The sequence below is a fragment of the Pseudorca crassidens genome, chromosome 5 (genome assembly GCF_039906515.1).
Source record: "Pseudorca crassidens isolate mPseCra1 chromosome 5, mPseCra1.hap1, whole genome shotgun sequence".
In the NCBI taxonomy this organism is placed as follows: domain Eukaryota; kingdom Metazoa; phylum Chordata; class Mammalia; order Artiodactyla; family Delphinidae; genus Pseudorca; species Pseudorca crassidens.
In genome coordinates, this window is record NC_090300.1 from 15,764,818 (window position 1) to 15,786,253 (window position 21,436).

Below are 21,436 nucleotides of genomic sequence, written 5' to 3' on the forward strand. Positions count from 1 at the left end.
CTAGAGCACAGGCTCAGTAGTTGTGGCACACGGGCTTAGTTGCTCCACGGCATGTGGGATCTTCCCGGACCAGGGCTTAAACCTGTGTCCCCTGCATTGACAGGCGGTTTCTTAACCACTGTGCCACCAGGGAAGTCCAAACTGCTAGGATATTAAGAGGAGCAGTTAGGCCTAATTCCTACTTCCTGCCATCCTAAGCCATGTATGCTTTTGATTTAGCTGCAATGAATAAAAATATTTTATCAGTGACCCAATATATTTCATTGCCTCTCTGGTCCTTCTGGGTATTGCTGGACAGATCTCCGACTAGCTGATGTCATTGTTGGCTTTTGTGAATTGTGTCAGTGTGGCTGCCCTTTTGCAGCTTTAGCCAAAGAGAAAAACAGCAACTTGGAGATGAAGAGCCCTTATTCAGAGTTAATGGGATCAGCTGTAAACAGCAGAAATTCACAGCAGTTGATATTCATTGAGAAAGAAGATAATTTAAAGAAATTTGTAAAAAAATAATTACAAACAGATGATCTGGTACATTCTAACACACGAGATAAAATTCCTCCATCCTTAGAGAACTGGATAGCATGCAAGGCTTTGCCTCAAGGAAAGCACTGTGAGGTAGTGGAAATAGTCCTGGACTGAGAACACAGGGACTGGCTGGCACCTGGTGATGTTTCCTTTGTAAAGTGGGAATATAATTCCTATCAACCTCATGGGGTTGTTATCAAGATTCATGGAGATAATGGCTATGACAGGACTTGAAAAGGTGCAGAATATTATTCCTCAGCAATTGTTACACCTATACAAGCCTATACAAGTGTTAAGATTTGAAAATACGTGGGGGAGAAGGGAGAGGAAGTAAATACATTTCCCTTCCAGGGTATTCCTTAGCCAGTGTCTTTTCTAGATTGCTCTACTTACAAGCCATTGTAAAGATGGCAATAACAAGAGTAAAAATAATGACAACAGCTAACATTTATTTAATATCAACAGCAAAGCAGTGCTACGCCAACTCCTTTGCACGTTATCAGTTCATTTAAGGGCAACAACAGTTCCTTGAAGTGGGTGTGGCTACAAACACCGTTTTATGGATGAGAAACGGGTTCACAGGGATTTATTACCTGCCTGTCGTGCAGTTAGTGGGTCACACGAGCAGGATTTTAATCGAGCAGCCTGTGCAGTTAGTGGGTCACACGAGCAGGATTTTAATCAAGCAGGCTGTTGCCAGAACCTGCAAGTGTAACTACTAGGCTACACATTCTATAGCTGAGTCGTGGTGTAACTGGACTGTGACCTCAGTGTTGGGGGTGCTGAGTCATCTTTAGTGGCATGAGTCCCTCTGTGCCTCAGGAATTTGTTCTCGTCCTCCTATGCCCTGGTCACAGCCTCTCCTGTCCCTGCTTTTTCCTGCACACAGGAAATAGGTGTTGGGGGCTGCATTGGTTTGGGTGATACTACCTGCTGTAGCAAATACACCCCAAAAATGTATACTGGAAAACACAATGATAAGTTACACTATTACTGATGTAACAAAAGCAAGTGAATACACACAATCATGGGGCAGCCCCTCTGCACACAGTCATTCCGTCCCCGGGCTGAGCATAGCTCTGCCATCTTCAACATTTGGCTTTGAGGTCGACTCCATTCCTGGAGGGGGAATGGAAGGGGAAAAGGGGCGGAGGGCCACCCTGTGGGAGGCATAAGGCCAGCTGGAAGTTGGTGACGTCACTTCTGCTCGCATTCCACCGGCCAGGACTCCGTCGCTCGCTACTGCAAATGGGTCTGGGACACACAGATCCCAGCAGGCAGCCATAGCTCGGTGACATCTCTGCAATGCAGAGCGGGCAGCACAGATTCTTGGTGAACAGCTAGAGGTGTCTGCTACCAGAATCATGATGATGCTAGATGGTTTATCATGGGTGAAAGTTTATTGATTTCAGTTCCTTTAATTGGGTCCTGCAGGATGCCAGGGGGAGTTACGAATTTGGGGAAAGTTTTTTGGTCAAAACATGTTCTTGTTTCCCTGTTTCTCATACCACTTATCACAGATGACAGTCTCAGGGGGAGAAGTTTCTTCCTGCAACTGTTCCATATCTGCCCTCAACATGTCACTGGGCTCTTGGCTTAATTGCCTGAATTTTTTCTTTCCTCTAACTGTGTTTATTTTTTAAAATTGGCTATTCTTTTTCTATACATTTATTGGACCTCAGATACACAGAATTAGATTAATTCTAAACTGTAGTTCATTACACACATTTATGCATGGTTCCTTGTAAGACTTTCTCTTTATTTTCTTGCTTACTGATAATACAACAAACCCATGAAACTCTACGCATATGAACACTGGAATATTAACAATAACTTATATCTATAATAAGTTCCCTGTCAATCCCATTACTCTTCCTCCCATATCCTATGTAACCACTATCCTGGATCTTATGTTTATTATTCCTTTGCTTTTTCTTTTAATAGACTATTTTTTTAGAGCAGTTTTAGATTCATAGCAAAATTGAGCAGAAGGTACAGAGATTTCTCATATGCTCCCTGCTGCCCCTGCCACACACGCATACAGAGGCTCTCCCATTATCAACATCCCCTACCAGAGTGGTACATTGGTTACAACTGATGAATCTACATTGACACCTTATTACCACCCAAAGTCTATAGTTTACGTTATGGTTCACTCTGATGTTGAACATTCTATGGATTTGGATAAATTTATAATGACAGGTATCCCCCATTATCGTATCATAGAGAGTATTTTCACTGCCCTAAAAATCATCTGTACTCTGCCAATTCATCCCTTCTTCCCCCCTACCCCTTGGCAACCACTGATCTTTTTACTGTCTTCATAGTTTTGCCTTTTCCAGAATGTTATATAGTTGGAATCATAAAGTATGTAGCCATTTCAGATTGGCTTCATTCACTTAATAATATGTATCTAAGTTTTCTCCATGGCTTTTCGTGGCTTGATAGCTCATTCTTTTTAGTGCTGAATATTCCATTGTCTGGATGTCCCACAGTTTACTTATTCATTCACCTGCTGATGGACATCTTGGTTGCTTCCAGGTTATAGTAATTATAAATAAAGCTGCTATAAACATCCATTTGCAGGTTTTTGTATGGACATAACTTTTCAATTCCTTTGGGTAAACACCAAGGAACAGGAGTGCTGGATTATTTGGTAAGGGTATGTTTAGTTTTGTCAGAAACCACCAAACCGTCTTCCGAAGAGACTGTGCCATTTTGCACTCCCACTACAGTTTGTGAGATTTCCTGCTGCTCCACATCCTTATCAGCATTTGGTGTTGTCACTGTTTTGGATTTTGGCTATTTTAATAAACAGCTAGTAGTATCTAGCTATTTTCATTTGCAATTCCCTAATGATAGGTGATGGGGAACATCTTTTCATATGCTTATTTGTCATCTGTAAATCTTCTTTGAGGTGTCTGTTAAGGTCTTTGTACTACTTTTTAATCAAGTTGTTTGTTTCCTTACTGTTGAGTTTTAAGAGTTCTTTGTATACTTTGGATGACAGTCCTTTATCAAATATTTTCTATCAGTCTTCAGCTTGTCTTATTCTCTTGATATTGTCTTTCACAGATCAGTTTTTATTCTAAGAATGTCCAGCCTCTCCATTATTTCTTTCATGGGTCATACTTTTGGTGTTGTATCTAATAAGTCATTGCCAAATCCAAGGTCATCTCAGTTTTATTCTATGTTGTCTTCTAGTGTTTTATAGTTTTGCATTTACATTTAAATTTGTGATTCACAAAACTACAATGCCGTATCACCTCACACCAGTCAGAATGGCCATCATCAAAAAATCCACAAAGAATAAATGCTCTAGAGGGCATGGAGAAAAGGGAACCCTCTTGCACTGCTGGTGGGAATGTAAATTGATACAGCAACTATGGAGAACACTATGGAGGTTCCTTAAAAAACTAAAACTAGAACTACCATACAACCCAGCAATCCTACTACTGGGCATATACCCTGAGAAAACCATAATTCAAAAAGAGTCATGTACCACGATATTCATTGAAGCTCTATTTGCCAGGACATGGAAGCAACCTAAGTGTCCATCAACAGATGAATGGATAAAGATGTGGCACTTATATACAATGGAATATTACTCAGCCATAAAAGGAAACGAAATTGAGTTATTTGTAGTGAGGTGGATAGACCTAGAGTCTGTCACAGAGAGTGAAGTAAGTCAGAAAGAGAAAAACAAATACTGTATGCTAACACATACATATGGAATCTAAAAGGAAAAAAAATGGTTCTGATGAACCTAGGGGCAGAACAGGAATAAAGACGCAGACATAGAGAATGGACTTGAGGACACAGGGAAGGGGAAGGGTAAGATGGGATGAAATGAGAGAGTAACATTGACATATATACACTACCAAATGTATAATAGATAGCTAGTGGGAAGCAGCTGCATAGCATAGGGAGATCAGCTAGGTGCTTTGCAACCACCTAGAGGGGTGGGATAAGGAGGGTGGGAGGGATATGCAAGAGGGTGGGGTTATGAGGATATATGTATGCATATAGCTGATTCACTTTGTTATATAGCAGAAACTAACACAACATTGTAAAGCAATTATTCTCCAATAAAGATGTTAAAAAATGAATAAGTAAATTTGTGATTCATTTTGAGTTACTTTTTAGTGAAGGGTAAAAAGTCTATGTCTAGATTTTTTTTAACTTTTTTTTTGTGTGTGAATGTCCAGTTGTTCCAGCACCATTTGTTAAAAAGATTATCTTTTCTCCATTGTATTGCTTTTGATCCTTTGCTAAAGATCAGTTGACAATATTTATGTGGGTCTATTTCTGAGCTCTGTACTCTGTGCCATAGATCTGTTTATCTTTTCACCAGTATAGGCAAACCTCATTTTGTTGCACTTCACTTTATTTCACGTCACAGATACTAAGTTTTTCACAAATTTTGAAAGTCTGTGGCAACCCTGCATCAAGCAAGCCCATCAGCTATTTTTCTAGGAGCATTTGCTCACGTCATTTCTCTGTGTCACATTGTGATAATTCTCACAATATTTCAAGTCCTCCAGCAGCAAAAAGATTATGACTCCCTGAAGGTTCAGATGATGGTTAGCATTTTTCAGCAATAAAATGGTTTTTATTAAGGTACTTACATTGTTTTTTTAGACATATTGCACACTTTACAGACTACAGTACAGTGTAAATACAACATTTATATGCACTGGGAAACCAGAAAATTTACGTGACTTTCTTTATTGTGGTATTCGCTTTATTGTGGTGGTCTGGAATTGAACACACAATATCTCTGAGGTATACCTGTACCATGTTTTCTGATTATTGTAGTTTATAGTAAGTCTTGAAGTCAGATGGTGTCAGTCATGTAACTCTGTTCTTCTCCTTCAGTATTGTATTGGCTGTTCTGGATCTTTTGCCTTTCCATATAAACTTTAGAATCAGTTTGTCAATATCCACAAAATAACTTGCTGGGGTTTTGATTGTGGCTGTGTTGAATTTATGAATCAAGTTAGGAAGAACTGATGTCTTGACAATATTGAATCTTCCTATCCCTGAACATGAAACATCTCTCCATTTATTTAGTTCTTCTGAGATTTCTTTCATCAGAATTTTGACATTTTCCTCATATAGATCTTGTACATATTTTGTTAGACTTATTACTAAGTATTTAATTTTTAGGATGTGCTAATGTAAATGGTATCATGTTTTTAATTTCAAAGTTCACTTATTCATTGCTGGTTATGTAGGAAAGTGACTTTTGTATATTAACCTTGTATCCTGCAACCTTGCTATAATTGCTTATTAGTTTCAGAAGTGTTTTGTTGATTCTTTTAGATTTCCTACATAGATGATTATGTCATGTATGAACAAAGACCGTTGATTTCTTCCTTCACAATATTTATATTTTAAATTTTCTTTTCTTATCTTTGATTAGCTTTTAAAATTCTTAAAAGATAATACCCATTTCTCTAAACCCCCACCCCCAAACTCTGGCAACCACCAATCTTTCTCTGTATGAGGTTGGTTATTTTTTGTTTGGGTTTTTTTTGTTTGTTTGGCTGGTTGTTTTTTGTTTGTTTTTTTAGATACCTCATATAGGAGAGATCATACAGTATTTGTCTGTCTGTATATGACTTCTTTCACTTAGTATAATGCCCTCAAGTTTCATCCATATTATTGCTGCAAATGACAAGGTTTTACTCTTTTTTATGACTGAATAATATTCCATTGTGTGTGTGTGTGTGTGTACTCCAAAATTTATCATTCATTCATCCATCAGTGGACACTTAGGTTGTTTCCATATCTTGGCTATTGTGAATAGTGCTGCAATGAACATGGGAGTGCGTATATCTTTTCAAGTTAGTGTTTTCATTGTCTTCAGTTAAATACCCAAAAGTGGAATTGCTGGATTGTATGGTAGTTCTATGTTTAATGTTTTGAGGAACCTCCATACTGTTTTCCATAGTGGCTACACCAATTTATATTCCCACCAACAGTGCACAAGAGTTCCCTTTTCCCCACATCAACAATTTGTCATTGCTTGTCTTTTTGATAATAGCCGTTCTGACAGGAGTGAGGTGATCTCATTGTGGTTTTGATTTTCATTTCCCTGATAATTAATAATATTGAACACCTTTTCACATGCCTGTTGGCTATCTGTATGTCTTCTTTGGAAAAATGTCCATTCAGCTCTTCTGACCATTTTTAATCTGAATTGTTTGGATTTTGGGTGTTGCATGAGTTCTTTATATATTTTGGATATTAACCCCTTATTAGATACATGATTCACAGATATTTTCTCCCATTGGGTAAGTTGCCTTTTCATTTTGTTGATGGTTTCTAAATACATCACCTCACACATATGTGCAAGAGCTTCCCCAAGAGTAGAATTGCAAGGTTACAGGGCTTGAGAATGTTCAGTTTTATAAGATAATGCCAAACTGTTTTCCAAAGTGGTAGTACCAATTTGCACTTCCACCAACAGTGTAAACTGAGGACCTGCTCATCCACATCCTCTTTGGTACTAGATTTTGTCAGACTTTTTCATTTTTGCTGATTGTAAAATTATATCTCAATGTGATCCTGATTTGTATTTCCCTGAGCACAAATGAATTTTAATATTTCTTCATATGGTTAGTGCCCATATGTTTTTGAGTTCTATGTTTTTCATTCATGTTTTTTGCCCATTTTCTTTTTGATTATTTATTCCTAGAAATTCTAGGAATATTATATATTTTTGATGCCAATTCTCTGTCAGTATTGTGAAAATCTTTTTCCAATATGTAAACTATCTTTCCCTTTTCTTTCAGATATCTTTGATCAGAAGTTCTCATAATAATGTAATAAAATTTATTCTTTTTTTTTTTTTGGTACTTTCTGTGTCTTGTTTAAGAAATGCTTCCCTAACCCTATCTGAGGTTGGAAATATATCCACCTATGGTTTTTACTTAATATTTTAAAGTTTTGCTTTTAACATTTAAGAACTTTAGCCCTCTGTAGTTGACTTTTGTGTACAGTGTTAAAGAGAGATCCAATTTTACCTATTTCCACGTGAATAACCATTCCCCTCCCACCCACTTGTCTACCATAACAACTATGCATGGGCATTTCTGGGCTGTCTGTTCCATTCCCTTGACGTATTGTGCTTCAGTAAAGTTTTATAAACTTTGGTATCAGTCTTTTACATATTTTAATGTTTATTTTTTGGTATTTGACATGTTGATGCTATGTTAATGTGACTCTTCTAAGAAGATGGTCAAGTTTTCTAGTTGTTTATTGTGTATGTATGGAAATGCAACTGACTTTTTTGCCATACGTGGGCCTCTCACCGCTGTGGCCTCTCCCGCTGCGGAGCACAGGCTCTGGATGCACAGGCCCAGAGGCCTCGGCCCACGGGCCAGCCGCCCCGTGGCACGCAGGATCCCCCCGGACCGGGGCATGAAACCGCACCCCCCTACACCGGCAGGCGGACCCCCAACCACTGCGCCACCAGGGAAGCCCGCAACTGACTTTTTTTAAACATCTTTATTGGACTATAATTGCTTTACAATGGTGTGTTAGTTTCTGCTTTATAACAAAGTGAATCAGTTATACATATACATATATCCCCATATCTCTTCCCTCTTGCGTCTCCCTCCCTCCCACCCTCCCTATCTCACCCCTCTAGGTGGTCAAAAAGCACCAAGTGGATCTACCTGTGCTATGTGGCTGCTTCCCACTAGCTATCTATTTTACATTTGGTAGTGTACATATGTCCATGCCACTCTCTTACTTTGTCCCAGCTTACTCTTCCCCCTCCCCGTATCCTCAAGCCCATTCTCTACATCTGTGACTTTATTACTGTCCTGCTGCTAGGTTCTTCATAACCTTTTTTTTTTTTTTTGATTCCATATATATGTGTTAGCATACGGTATTTGTTTTTCTCTTTCTCACTTACTTCACTCTGTATGACATATTCTAGGCCCATCCACCTCACTACAAATAACTCAATTTCGTTTCTTTTTATGGCTGAGTAATAATATGTGCCACATCTTCTTTATCCATTGATCTGTTGATGGATACTTAGATTTCTTCCATAACCTGGCTATGGTAAATAGAGCTGTAATGAACATTGTGCTACATGACTCTTTTTGGATTATGGTTTTCTCAGAGTATATGCCCAGTAGTGGGATTGCTGGGTCATCTGGTAGTTCTAATTTTAGTTTTTTAAGACATCTCCATAGTGTTCTCCATAGTGGCTGTATCTATTTACATGCCCACCAACAGTGCAAGAGGATTCCCTTTTCTCCACACCCTCTCCAGCATTTATTGTTTGTAGATTTTTGGATGATGGCCATTTTGACCAGTGTGAAGTGATACCTCATTGTAGTTGTGCTTTGCATTTCTCTAAAGATCAGTGATGTTGAGCATCCTTTCATGTGTTTGTTGGCAGTCTGTATATCTTCTTTGGAGAAATGTCTATTTAGGTCTTCTGCCCATTTTTGGATTGGGTTGCTTGTGTTTTTGATATTGAGCTAAATGGAACTGCTTGTAAATTTTGGAGATTAATCCTTTGTCAGTTGCTTCATTTGCAAATATTTTCTCCCATTTTGAGGATTGTCTTTTTGTCTTGTTTATGGTTTCCTTTGCTGTGCAAAACGTTTTAAGTTTCATTAGGTCCCATTTGTTTATTTTTGTTTTTATTTCCATTTCTCTAGGAGGTGGGTCAAAAAGGCTCTTTCTGTGATTTATGTGATGGAGTGTTCTGCCTATGTTTTCCTCTAAGAGTTTGATAGTGTCTGGCCTTACATTTAGGTCTTTAATCCATTTTGAGTTTATTTTTCTGTATGGTGTTAGGGAGTGTTCTAATTTCATTCTTTTACATGTAGCTGTCCAGTTTTCCCAGCACCACTTATTGAAGAGGCTGTCTTTTCTCCATTGTATATTCTTGCCTCCTTTATCGAAGATAAGGTGACCATATGTGTGTGGGTTTATCTCTGGGCTTTCTATCCTGTTCCATTGATCTATATTTCTGTTTTTGTGCCAGTACTATACAGTCTTGATTACTTATAGTCTGAAGTCAGGGAACCTGATTCCTCCAGCTCCGTTTTTCGTTCTCAAGATTGCTTTGGCTTTTTGGGGTCTTTTGTGTTTCCATACAAATTGTGAAATTATTTGTTCTAGTTCAGTGAAAAATGCCATTGGTAGTTTGATAGGGATTGCACTGAATCTGTAGATTGCTTTGGATAGTATAGTCATTTTCATAATGTTGATTCTTCGAATCCAAGAACATGGTATATCTCTCCATCTATTTGTATCATCTTTAATTTCTTTCATCAGTGTCTTATAATTTTCTGCATACAGTTCTTTTTTTCTCCTTAGGTAGGTTTATTCCTAGATATTTTTTTTTAACATCTTTATTGGGGTATAATTGCTTTACAATGGTGTGTTAGTTTCTGCTTTATAACAAAGTGAATCAGTTATACATATACATATGTTCCCATATCTCTTCCCTCTTGCGTCTCCCTCCCTCCCACCCTCCCTATCCCACCCCTCCAGGCTGTTACAAAGCACCGAGCCAATATCCCTGTGCCATGCGGCTGCTTCTAACTAGCTATCTACCTTACTACGTTTGTTAGTGTGTATATGTCCATGACTCTCTCTCGCCCCGTCACAGCTCACCCCTCCCCCTCCCCATAACCTCAAGTCCGTTCTCTAGGAGGTCTGCGTCTTTATTCCTGCCTTACCCCTAGGTTCTTCATGACATTTTTTTTTCTTAAATTCCATATATATGTGTTAGCATACGGTATTTGTCTTTTTCTTTCTGACTTACTTCACTGTGTATGACAGACTCTAGGTCTATCCACCTCATTACAAATAGCTCAATTTCATTTCTTTTTATGGCTGAGTAATATTCCATTGTATATATGTGCCACATCGTCTTTATCCATTCATCCGATGATGGGCACTTAGGTTGTTTCCATCTCCGGGCTATTGTAAATAGAGCTGCAATGAACATTTTGGTACATGACTCTTTTTGAATTTCGGTTTTCTCAGGGTATATGCCCAGTAGTGGGATTGCTGGGTTATATGGTAGTTCTATTTGTAGTTTTTTAAGGAACCTCCATACTGTTCTCCATAGTGGCTGAACCAATTCACATTCCCACCAGCAGTGCAAGAGGGTTCCCTTTTCTCCACACCCTCTCCAGCATTTATTGTTTCTAGATTTTTTGATGATGGCCATTCTGACTGGTGTGAGATGATATCTCATTGTAGTTTTGATTTGCATTTCTCTAATGATTAATGATGTTGAGCATTCTTTCATGTGTTTGTTGGCAGTCTGTATATCTTCTTTGGAGAAATGTCTATTTAGGTCTTCTGCCCACTTTTGGATTGGGTTGTTTGTTTTTTTGTTATTGAGCTGCATGAGCTGCTTGTAAATTTTGGAGATTAATCCTTTGTCGGTTGCTTCATTTGCAAATATTTTCTCCCATTCTGAGGGTTGTCTTTTGTGCTTGTTTATGGTTTCCTTTGCTGTGCAAAAGCTTTGAAGTTTCATTGGTCCCATTTGTTTATTTTTGTTTTTATTTCCATTACTCTAGGAGGTGGGTCAGAAAGAATCTTGCTGTGATTTATGTCATAGAGTGTTCTGCCTATGTTTTCCTCTAAGAGTTTGATAGTTTCTGGCCTTATATTTAGGTCTTTAATCCATTTTGAGCTTATTTTTGTGTATGGTGTTAGGAAGTGATCTAATCTCATACTTTTACATGTACCTGTCCAGTTTTCCCAGCACCACTTATTGAAGAGGCTGTCCTTTCTCCACTGTACATTCCTGCCACCTTTATCAAAGATAAGGTGTCCATATGTGCATGGGTTTATCTCTGGGCTTTCTATCCTGTTCCATTGATCTATCTTTCTGTTTTTGTGCCAGTACCATACCGTCTTGATAACTGTAGCTTTGTAGTATAGTCTGAAGTCAGGGAGCCTGATTCCTCCAGTTCCTTTTTTTGTTCTCAAGATTGCTTTGGCTATTCGGGGTCTTTTGTGTTTCCATACAAATTGTGAAATTTTTTTGTTCTAGTTCTGTGAAAAATGCCAGTGGTAGTTTGATAGGGACTGCATTGAATCTATAGATTGCTTTGGGTAGTAGAGTCATTTTCACAATGTTGATTCTTCCAATCCAAGAACATGGTATATGTCTCCATCTGTTTGTATCATCTTTAATTTCTTTCATCAGTGTCTTATAATTTTCTGCATACAGGTCTTTTGTCTCCTTAGGTAGGTTTATTCCTAGGTATTTTATTCTTTTTTTTTTGCAATGGTAAATGGGAGTGTTTTCTTAATTCCACTTTCAGATTTTTCATCATTAGTGTATAGGAATGCAAGAGACTTCTGTGCATAAATTTTGTAGGCTGCTACTTTACCAAATTCATTGATTAGCTCTAGTAGTTTTCTGGTAGCATCTTTAGGATTCTCTATGTATAGTATCATGTCATCTGCAAACAGTGACAGCTTTACTTCTTCTTTTCGGATTTGGTTTCTTTTTATTTCTTTTTCTTCTCTAATTGCTGTGGATAAAACTTCCAAAACTATGTTGAATAATAGTGGTGAGAGTGGGCAACCTTGTCCTGTTCCTGATCTTAATGGAAATGGTTTCAGTTTTTCACCATTAAGGATGATGTTGGCTGTGGGTTTGTCATATATGGCCTTTACTATGTTGAGGTAGGTTCCCTCTATACCTGCTTTCTGGAGGGTTTTTATCATAAATAGGTGTTGAATTTTGTCAAAAGCTTTCTCTGCATCTATTGAGATGATCATATGGTTTTTCTCCCTCAATTTGTTAATATGGTGTATCACATTGATTGATTTGCCTATATTGAAGAATCCTTGCATTCCTGGAATAAACTCCACTTGATCATGGTGTATGATCCTTTGAAGGTGCTGTTGGATTCTGTTTGCTAGTATTTTGTTGAGGATTTTTGCATCTATGTTCATCAGTGATATTGGCCTGTAGTTTTCTTTCTTCATGACATCTTTGGTTTTGGTATCAGGGTGATGGTGGCCTTGTAGAAAGAGTTTGGGAGTGTTCCTCCCTCTGCTATATTTTGGAAAAGTTTGAGAAGGATAGGTGTTAGCTCTTTTCTAAATGTTTGATAGAATTCACCTGTGAAGTCATCTGGTCCTGGGCTTTGGTTTGTTGGAATATTTTTAATCACGATTTTAATTTCACTGCTTGTGATTGGTCTGTTCATATTTTCTATTTCCTCCTGGTTCAGTTTCCGAAGGTTGTACGTTGTACATTTCTAAGAATTTTTCCATTTCTTCCAGGTTGTCCATTTTATTGGCATAGAATTGCTTGTAGTAATCTCTCATGATCCTTTGTATTTCTGCAGTGTCAGTTGTTACTTCTCCTTTTTCATTTCTAATTCTATTGATTTGAGTATTCCCCTTTTTTTCTTGATGTGCCTGACTAATGGTTTATCAATTTTGTTTATCTTCTCAAAGAACCAGCTTTTAGTTTTATTTATCTTTGCTATTGTTTCCTTCGTTTCTTTTCCATTTATTTCTGATCTGATCTTTATTATTTCTTTCTTTCTGCTAACTTTTGGGTTTTCTGTTCTTTCTCTAATTGCTTTAGGTGTAAGGTTAGGTTGTTTATTTGACATGTTTCTTGTTTCTTAAGGTAGGATGGTATTGCTATAAACTTCCCTGTTAGAACTGCTTTTGCTCCATCCCATAGGTTTTGGGTCATCGTATTTTCATTGTCATTTGTTTCTAGGTATTTTTTGATTTCCTCTTTGATTTATTCACTGATCTCTTGGTTATTAAGTAGTGTATTGTTTAGGCTCCATGTGTTTGTATTTTTTACAGATTTTTTTCCTGTAATTGATATCTAGTCTCATAGCGTTGTAGTTCGAAAAGATACTTGATATGATTTCAATTTTCTTAAATTTACCAAGGCTTGATTTGTGACCCAAGATATGATCTATCCTGGAGAATGTTCCATGAGCAGTTGAGAAGAAAGTGTATTCTGTTGTTTTTGGTTGGAATGTCCTATAAATATCAATTAAGACCATCTTCTTTAATGTATCAATTAAAGCTTGTGTTTCCTTATTTGTTTTCATTTTGGATGATCTGTCCATTGGTGAAAGTGGGGTGTTAAAGTCCCCTACTATGACTGTGTTACTGTTGATTTCCCCTTTTATGGCTGTTAGTGTTTGCCTTATGTATTGAGGTGCTCCTATGTTGGGTGCATAGATATTTACAATTGTTAGATCTTCTTTTTGGATTGATCCCTTGACCATTAGGTAATGTCCTTCTTTGTCTCTTGTAATAGTCTTTGTTTTAAAGTCTATTTTGTCTGATATGAGAATTGCTACTCCAGCTTTCTTTTGATTTCCATTTGCATGGAAGGCCTTTTTCCATCCCCGCACTTTGTGTCTGTATGTGTTGCTAGGTCTGAAGTGGTCTCCTATAGACAGCATATATACGGGTCTTGTTTTTGTATCCATTCAGCCAGTCTATGTCTTTTGGTTGGATCATTTAATTCATTTATATTTGAAGTAATTATTGATATGTATGTCCCTATTCCCATTTTCTTAATTGTTTTGGGTTTGTTATTGTAGGTCTTTTCCTTCTCTTGTATTTCCTGCCTAGAGAAGTTCCTTTAGCATTTGTTGTAAAGCTGGTTTGGTGGTGCTGAATTCTTTTAGCATTTCCTTGCCTGTAAAGCTTTTAATTTCTCCAAGATCCTTGCTGGGTACAGTAATTTTGGTTGTAGGTTTTTCCCCTTCATCATTTTAAATATATCCTGCCACTCCCTTCTGGTTTGAAGAGTTTCTGCTGAAAAATCAGCTGTTACCCTTATGGGGATTCCCTTGTATGTTATTTGTTGTTTTTCCCTCGCTGCTTTTAATATTTTTTCTTTGTATTTAACTTTTGATAGTTCGATTAATATGTATCTTGGCATGTTTCTCCTTGGATTTATCCTGCATGGGACTCTCTGTGCTTCCTGGACTTGATTAACTACTTCCTTTCCCATATTAGGGAAGTTTTCAACTATAATCTCTTCAAATACTTTCTCAGTCCCTTTCTTTTTCCCTTCTTCTTCTGGGACCCCTATAATTAGAATGTTGGTGTGTTCAATGTTGTCCCAGAGGTCTCTGAGACTGTCCTCAGTTCTTTTTTCTTTATTCTGCTCTGCAGTAGTTTTTTCCACTGTCTTTTCTTCCAGGTCACTTACCCGTTCTTCTGCCTCAGTTATTCTGCTATTGATCCCTTCTAGAGAATTTTTATTTTCATTTACTGTGTTGTTCATCACTGTTTGTTTGCTCTTATTTCTTCTAGATCTTTTTTAAATGTTTCTTGTATTTTCTCCATTCTATTTCCAAGATTTTGGATCATCCTTACTATCATTATTTTGAATTTTTTTTCAGGTAGACTGCCTATATCCTTTTCATTTGTTAGGTCTGGTGCGTTTTTACCTTGCTCCTTCATCTTCTGTGTGTCTTTCTGTCTTCTCATTTTGCTTATCTTACTGTGTTTGGGGTCTCCTTTTTGCAGGCTGCAGGTTCATAGTTCCCGTTGTTTTGGTGTCTGTCCCCAGAGGCTAAGGTTCGTTCAGTGGGTTGTGTAGGCTTCCTGGTGGAGGGGACTAGTGCCTGTGTTCTGGTGGATGAGGCTGGATCTTGTCTTTCTTGTGGGAAGGTCCACATCTGGTGGTGTGTTTTGGGCTGTTTTTGGACTTATTATGATTTTAGGCAGCCTCTCTGCTAATGGGTGGGGTTGTGTTCCTGTCTTGCTAGTTGTTTGGCATAGGATGTCCAGCACTGTAGCTTGCTGGTCGTTGAGTGAAGCTGGGTGCTGGTGTTGAGATGGAGATCTCTGGGAGATTTTTGCCATTTGATATTATGTGGAGCTTGGAGGTCTCTTGTGCACCAGTGTCCTGAAGTTGGCTCTCCCACCTCAGAGGCACAGCACTGACTCCTGACTGCAGCACCAAGAGCCTTTCATCCACATGGCTCAGAATAAAAGGGAGAAAAAAATAGAAAGAAAGAATTAGTAGCAGTCGTAAGAAAGAAAGAAAGGAGGAAGAGAGGGAAGGAGGGAGGGAGGGAGGAAGGAAGGAAGGAAGGAGGGAAGGAAGGGAAAAAGTAAGAAAGAAGATAAAGTAAAATAAAGTAAGATAAAATATAATAAAATTATTAAAATAAAAAAATCATTAAGAAAAAAAAAACACAAAAAATGGACGGATAGACCCCTAGGAGAAATGGTGGAAGCAAAGCTGTACAGACATAATCTCACACAGAAGCATACACATACACACTCACAAAAAGAGGAAAAGGGGAAAAAAATCATAAATGTTGCTCTCAAAGTCCACCTCCTCAATTTGGGATGATTCATTGTCTAAAGGAGGGAAGGAAGGAAGGAAGGGAGGGAGGGAGGGAGGGAGGGAGGGAGGGAGGGAGGAAAGAAAGAAAGAAAGAAAGAAAGAAAGAAAGAAAGAAAGAAAGAAAGAAAGAAAGAAAGAAAGAAAGAAGATAAAGTAAAATAAAGTTATTAAAATAAAAAATAATTATTAAGGAAAAAATATTAAAAAAAAAAAAAAAGGAAGGAAGGATAGAACCCTAGGACAAATGGTGGACACAAAGGTATACAGACAAAATCCCACACAGAAGCATACACATACACACTCACAAAAAGAGGATAAGGGGAAAAAATCATAAATCTTGCTCTCAAAGTCCACCCCCTCAATTTGGGATGATTCGTTGTCTATTCATGTATTCCACAGATGCAGGGTACTTCAAGTTGATTGTGGAGCTTTCATCTGCTGCTTCTGAGGCTGCTGGGAGAGATTTCCCTTTCTCTTCTTTGGTCTCACAGCTCCCAGGGGCTCAGCTTTGGATTTGGCCCTGCCTCTGCATGTAGGTCGCCGGAAGGCGTCTGTTCTTCGCTCGACAGGACGGGGTTAAAGGAGCCGCTGTTTCGGGGGCTCTGGCTCACTCAGGCCGGGGGAAGGGAGGGGCACGGAGTGCGTGGTGAGCTGCGGCGGGAGAGGTCAGCGTGACGTTGCAGCAGCCTGAGGCGCGCCGTGCGTTCTCCCGGGGGAGTTGTACCTGGATCCCGGGATCCTGGCCGTGGCAGGCTGCACAGGCTCCCCAGAAAGGGGGTGTGGTTAGTAACCTGTCTCGCACACAGGCTTCTCGTGCCCGTCTCTGGGGTCCGCGCTGTTAGCCGCTGCTCGCGCCTGTCTCTGGAGCTCCTTTAAGCAGCGCTCTTAATCCTCTCTCCTCGCGCACCAGGAAACAAAGAGGGAAGAAAAAGTCTCTTGCCTCTTCGGCAGCTCCAGACCTTTTCCCGGACTCCCTCCCAGCTAGCCGTGGTGCACTAACCCCCTGCAGGCTGTGTTCACGTCACCAACCCCAGTCCTCTCCCTGCGCTCTGACCCAAGTCCAAGCCTCAGCTCCCACCCCCGCTCGCCCCGGCGGGTGAGGAGACAAGCCTCTCGGGCTGGTGAGTGCTGGTCGGCCCTGATCCTCTGTGCGGGAATCTCTCTGCTTTGCCCTCCGCACCCCTGTTGCTGTGCTCTCTGCCGCGGCTCCGAAGCTTTCCCCCTGCGCCACCCACAGTCTCCGCCCACAAAGGGGCTTCCTAGTGTGTGGAAACCTTTCCTCCTTCACAGCTTCCTCCCACTGGTGCAGGTCCCGTCCCTATCCTTTTGTCTCTGCTTATTCTTGCCTTTTGGGAGGTCTGAGGTCTTCTGCCAGCGTTCAGTAGGTGTTCTGTAGGAGTTGTTCCATGTGTAGATGTATTTCTGGTGTATCTGTGGGGAGGAAGGTGATCTCCGCGTCTTACTCTTCCGCCATCTTGTTATTCTTTTTTTTATCCTTGTGGCTTTAATTTTTCAAGAACCTTGGAGTGAAAGAGGACCACCTTTCTGATTCTTCATTTTAAAGAACACTTCTAATATTTTCCTATTAGGATGGTATATATTTCAGATTTAAAAAATATATCCTTTATCAAGTTAAGTTTCCTTCTACTCCTAGTTTGCTAATTCTTTTTTTTTAATTATGGATTAATGGAATGGTTTTCCTTTCATATTTATAGTATATCTCTTTTAGTGTGTTGATGTGGTAATATTTATGTATTTTCTAATTTTTCTGACCATATTTATTTTTTAAAATCTTTAAATTTATTTTCCTTCAATACTGTATTTTTTATACAATTTTAAAAGTTACTTTCATTTACAGTCATTACAAAATATTGACTCTATTCCCGTGTTGTATAACACATCCTTGAGCCTGTCTTACACCCAATAGCTTGTGCCTCCCACTCCCCCATCCATATATTGCCCCCCCCACCACTGGTAACCACTAGTTTATTCTGTGAGTCTGCAACTTTTTTTGTTATATTCACTAGTTTGTTGTATTTTTTAGATTCCACATACAAGTGATATCATACAGTACTTATCTTTCTCTGTCTGACTTATTTCACTTATCATAATGCCCTCCAAGTCCATCCATGTTGCTACAAATGGCAAAATTTCATTCTTTCTTATGGCTGAGTAGTATTCCATTGTACATATACACCACATCTTCCTTATCCATTCATCTGTTGATGGACACTTAGGTTGCTTCCATGTCTTGGCAATTGTAAATAATTCTGCCATGAACATTGGGGTGTATCTTTTTGAATTAGTGTTTTTTGGGGGTTTTTGTTTTTGCTTTTTGGATATATATCCAGGACTGGAATTGCTGAGTCATATGGTAGCTCTATTTATAGTGCTTTGAGAATCCTCCATACTGTTTTCCATAGTGGCTGAACCAATTTACCTTCCTACTAACAGTGTACAAGGGTTCCCTTTTCTCCACATCCTCACCAATGTTTGTTATTTGTGTTCTCTTTGATGATAGCTGTTCTAAACAAGTGTGAGTTGATATATCATTGTAATTTTGATTTGCATTTCCTTAATGATTAGCAATGTTGAGCATCCTTTCATATGCCTGGTGGCCATCTGCATTTCTTCTTTGGAAAAATATATTTTCTAATTTTAAAACATCCTTGCATATCTGAGATAAACCCAACTTGATAATGGTGTATTATCTTTTTTATACACTAAAGGAGTTGAGTTGCTAATGTTTTATTTAGGATTTTTTTGTATTTATATTCATGAGTAAAATGGGCCTTTAATTTCCCTTTCTCATACAGTCCTTAACTGGTTTGCCTATCAAGATTTTACTGGCTCCATATAAATGAAAAGGCTAATATTCATCTTTTTCTAGTCTCTGAAATAATTTGTAAAAGATTCAGAGGATCTGTTCCTTAAAAGTTTGGTGGAACTTGCCAATAAATCCATTTTGTCCTGGGGTTTTCTTCCTGTGAATATTTTAAACTAATGCTTCAATTTTTTAAAAAGTCTTTGCCTTATGTATAGTTATGTCTTCTTTTATACAGTTACAAACTTATGTCTTCTCTCTTTTTTTTTTGATCAGTCTATTGTGAGGTTGATGTTTTCAATACTTAATTTTCTTTATCTTTCTTTTTTTAATTGAAGTATAGTTGATTTACAATGTTGTATTTTTTTCAGGTGTACAGCAAAGTGATTCAGATATGTATATATTTCTTTTTCAGATTCTTTCCCATTATACGTTATTTCAAGATATTGAGTAGAGTTCCCTGTGCTATACAGTTGGTGCTTGTTGTTTATTTTATATATAGTAGTGTGTTTATGTTAATCCCAAACTCGTAATTTATCCCTCCCTCTTTATCTTTGTTTTTTTTTGATTGTTTTCTCATACAAAACCACTCAGACAGCATTCTCTCCCTCTTACTCTCCCAAAGGAAGAGAAGAAGGATTATCACTGGCTAATGGCAGTTGCAGAAGCAACACCTAGAGCTGGCTTCACGCTCAGGAGAGAATGCTGTACCTCTTCCTTGTGGTTTTGGGTGCTCTACACATTCAGAGAAACTTGTCTAATAACGAAATATACAAATGATCCCAAAATTATTTTACCTTTGTTTTTTAATTTGCTGATTTCTGCTCAAAGTTTTAGTACTTCAGTATCCCTAAAGTACTTTTAGATTTATTCTGTATTTTTTCTAATTTCTAAGTTGGGCACTTCATTCCTAGTGGATTTGCCTTGTTGGAATTTTAGTTCTCTTAAGTTTATGTCATGGGGTCTGGGAGGATTCCAGCAGTTTGAGACATGGAAAGGATCAATAGTCAAGACAGGCTCCTGCTGTGGCTGGTGTGGGACCCTCCCACAAAGGACCGGCAGGGACTCTATCTGGGGGTTGTTTCAAAATGTGAGTTCAGTATTTCAGTGTGCTCTTGGCTTAATTATTCTTTTTTTTTTTCTTCTAGTACTATTTGTTAGATCACAGAACTGTTAACTGTGTGGAGCTGCTAGAATTTAGAGAGAATGTAGCCCTTGTGCTTCAGATGAGAATCATACAGAAGTGAAGTGGTGTTACCTAAAGTCACACAACAGTTTAGGAACCACGTGTAGGCCAGGTCATGAGACTGTATAGCCTGTGCTCTTCCTGCTGAGCCAAGCACCCCTCAACACAGAAGAGTGTGCATTTTACAGTGTCAAGGTCACCTGCATGACCTTGTTCAAATATGATCCCCATACAGCCTCTTTTTGTGGTTCCAGAAAATGCATTTGGGGGAAAGTGTGACATGAACAGTAAAATTATGAAACTGGCTTGGCTGGCGAGTGCTTGCTCATTTGTTTTGTTTTGCTCACCATCATTGACCCAATCTTTATTTGTTACCATTGTGTGCCAAGGATTTATCCTGCAGCATTTCAATATGAAATGAAGTCTCACTTTGAACATTTTTCTTTTTACCTTTTGACTTCCGAGAAGGGAGGAAGGGAAACAGTAAAGAGATGAGGGATTTACTAAGCAAACAACCATTTATCTTGAACTTTGTGGCACAGATCCCGTGTTGTTTCTTACAATACAAAAGCTGACAATATTCATGTTTCTGAAGCAACGTAAAATCGGTGCTTAGAAATGATGTTTCCTACATGCTCATTTTAAAGGAAAGAAATAGTGTTTATCTTAATTCTGCTGAGGTCTTTTTTGTATCCCTTCTGGGCTTTTAATATTTTTTCAAAGACATGTCCTAGATTATGAATTGGCTCACAGGGGCAGAGGTCTCCCCGAAGCCCCTGGTTGTTAATAGCCTTAAGAGAGGTGTTGCACAAGTTCTAAACATTCTGGGTTTGAAGCCAAGTATTGGGTGGCTGTATTGCTTTTGCAGCTGTAGCTTAAATTAGAAACATTCTTCCTTCTTGACAGAAAGTTTACAGAGATCCAGATATTTTTCACTTTCCTTTTTTAATTGAATTATTATTAACATACAATATTATGTTAGCTTCAGGTGTACAACATAGTGATTTGATATTTTTATACATTATGAAATGATCATCACTGTACCAAAGTTGTTACACTATTATTGACTATATATCCTATGTGTGTGTACATTATACCCCTGGAAGTTTGTATCACTTAATCTACTTCACCTGTGTCATCCATTCCCCATCCCCCAGATCCCCTCTGGCGATAACCAGTTTGCTCTCTGTACCTATGAGTCTGTTTCAATTTTGTTTTGTTTGTTCATTAGATTCCACATATAAGTGAAATCAGACAGTATTTGTTTTTCTCTGTCTTATTGCATCCATAGAAGATTGGATAAACAAGATGTATATACACAATGAAATATTACTAAGCCATAAAAATATAATGAAATCTTGACATTTGCAACAACATGGATGGACCTTGAGGGTATTATGCTAAGAGATGCAAATATTTTTAAAGGCTTTTTATAGCGTATAACTTCTGGGAAAAGTGTATTAGCCTCAGATTGCTTGAATCAGAATGAATGGAGTACTAAAAATTCTGATTAAAGAGATCTGTACCATTGAGAGTGAGAGTG

The 21,436-nt window shown here is 38.4% G+C and overlaps 1 non-coding gene across 1 annotated transcript; it reads right to left on the reverse strand.

Moving 5' to 3' along the window:
* Positions 1–19,292: 19,292 nt before the first annotated feature.
* Positions 19,293–19,503, reverse strand: LOC137225621 (small nucleolar RNA U3). Its single transcript, XR_010943931.1, has one exon. It is a non-coding gene; the product is annotated as a small nucleolar RNA U3 (small nucleolar RNA).
* Positions 19,504–21,436: the final 1,933 nt, after the last annotated feature.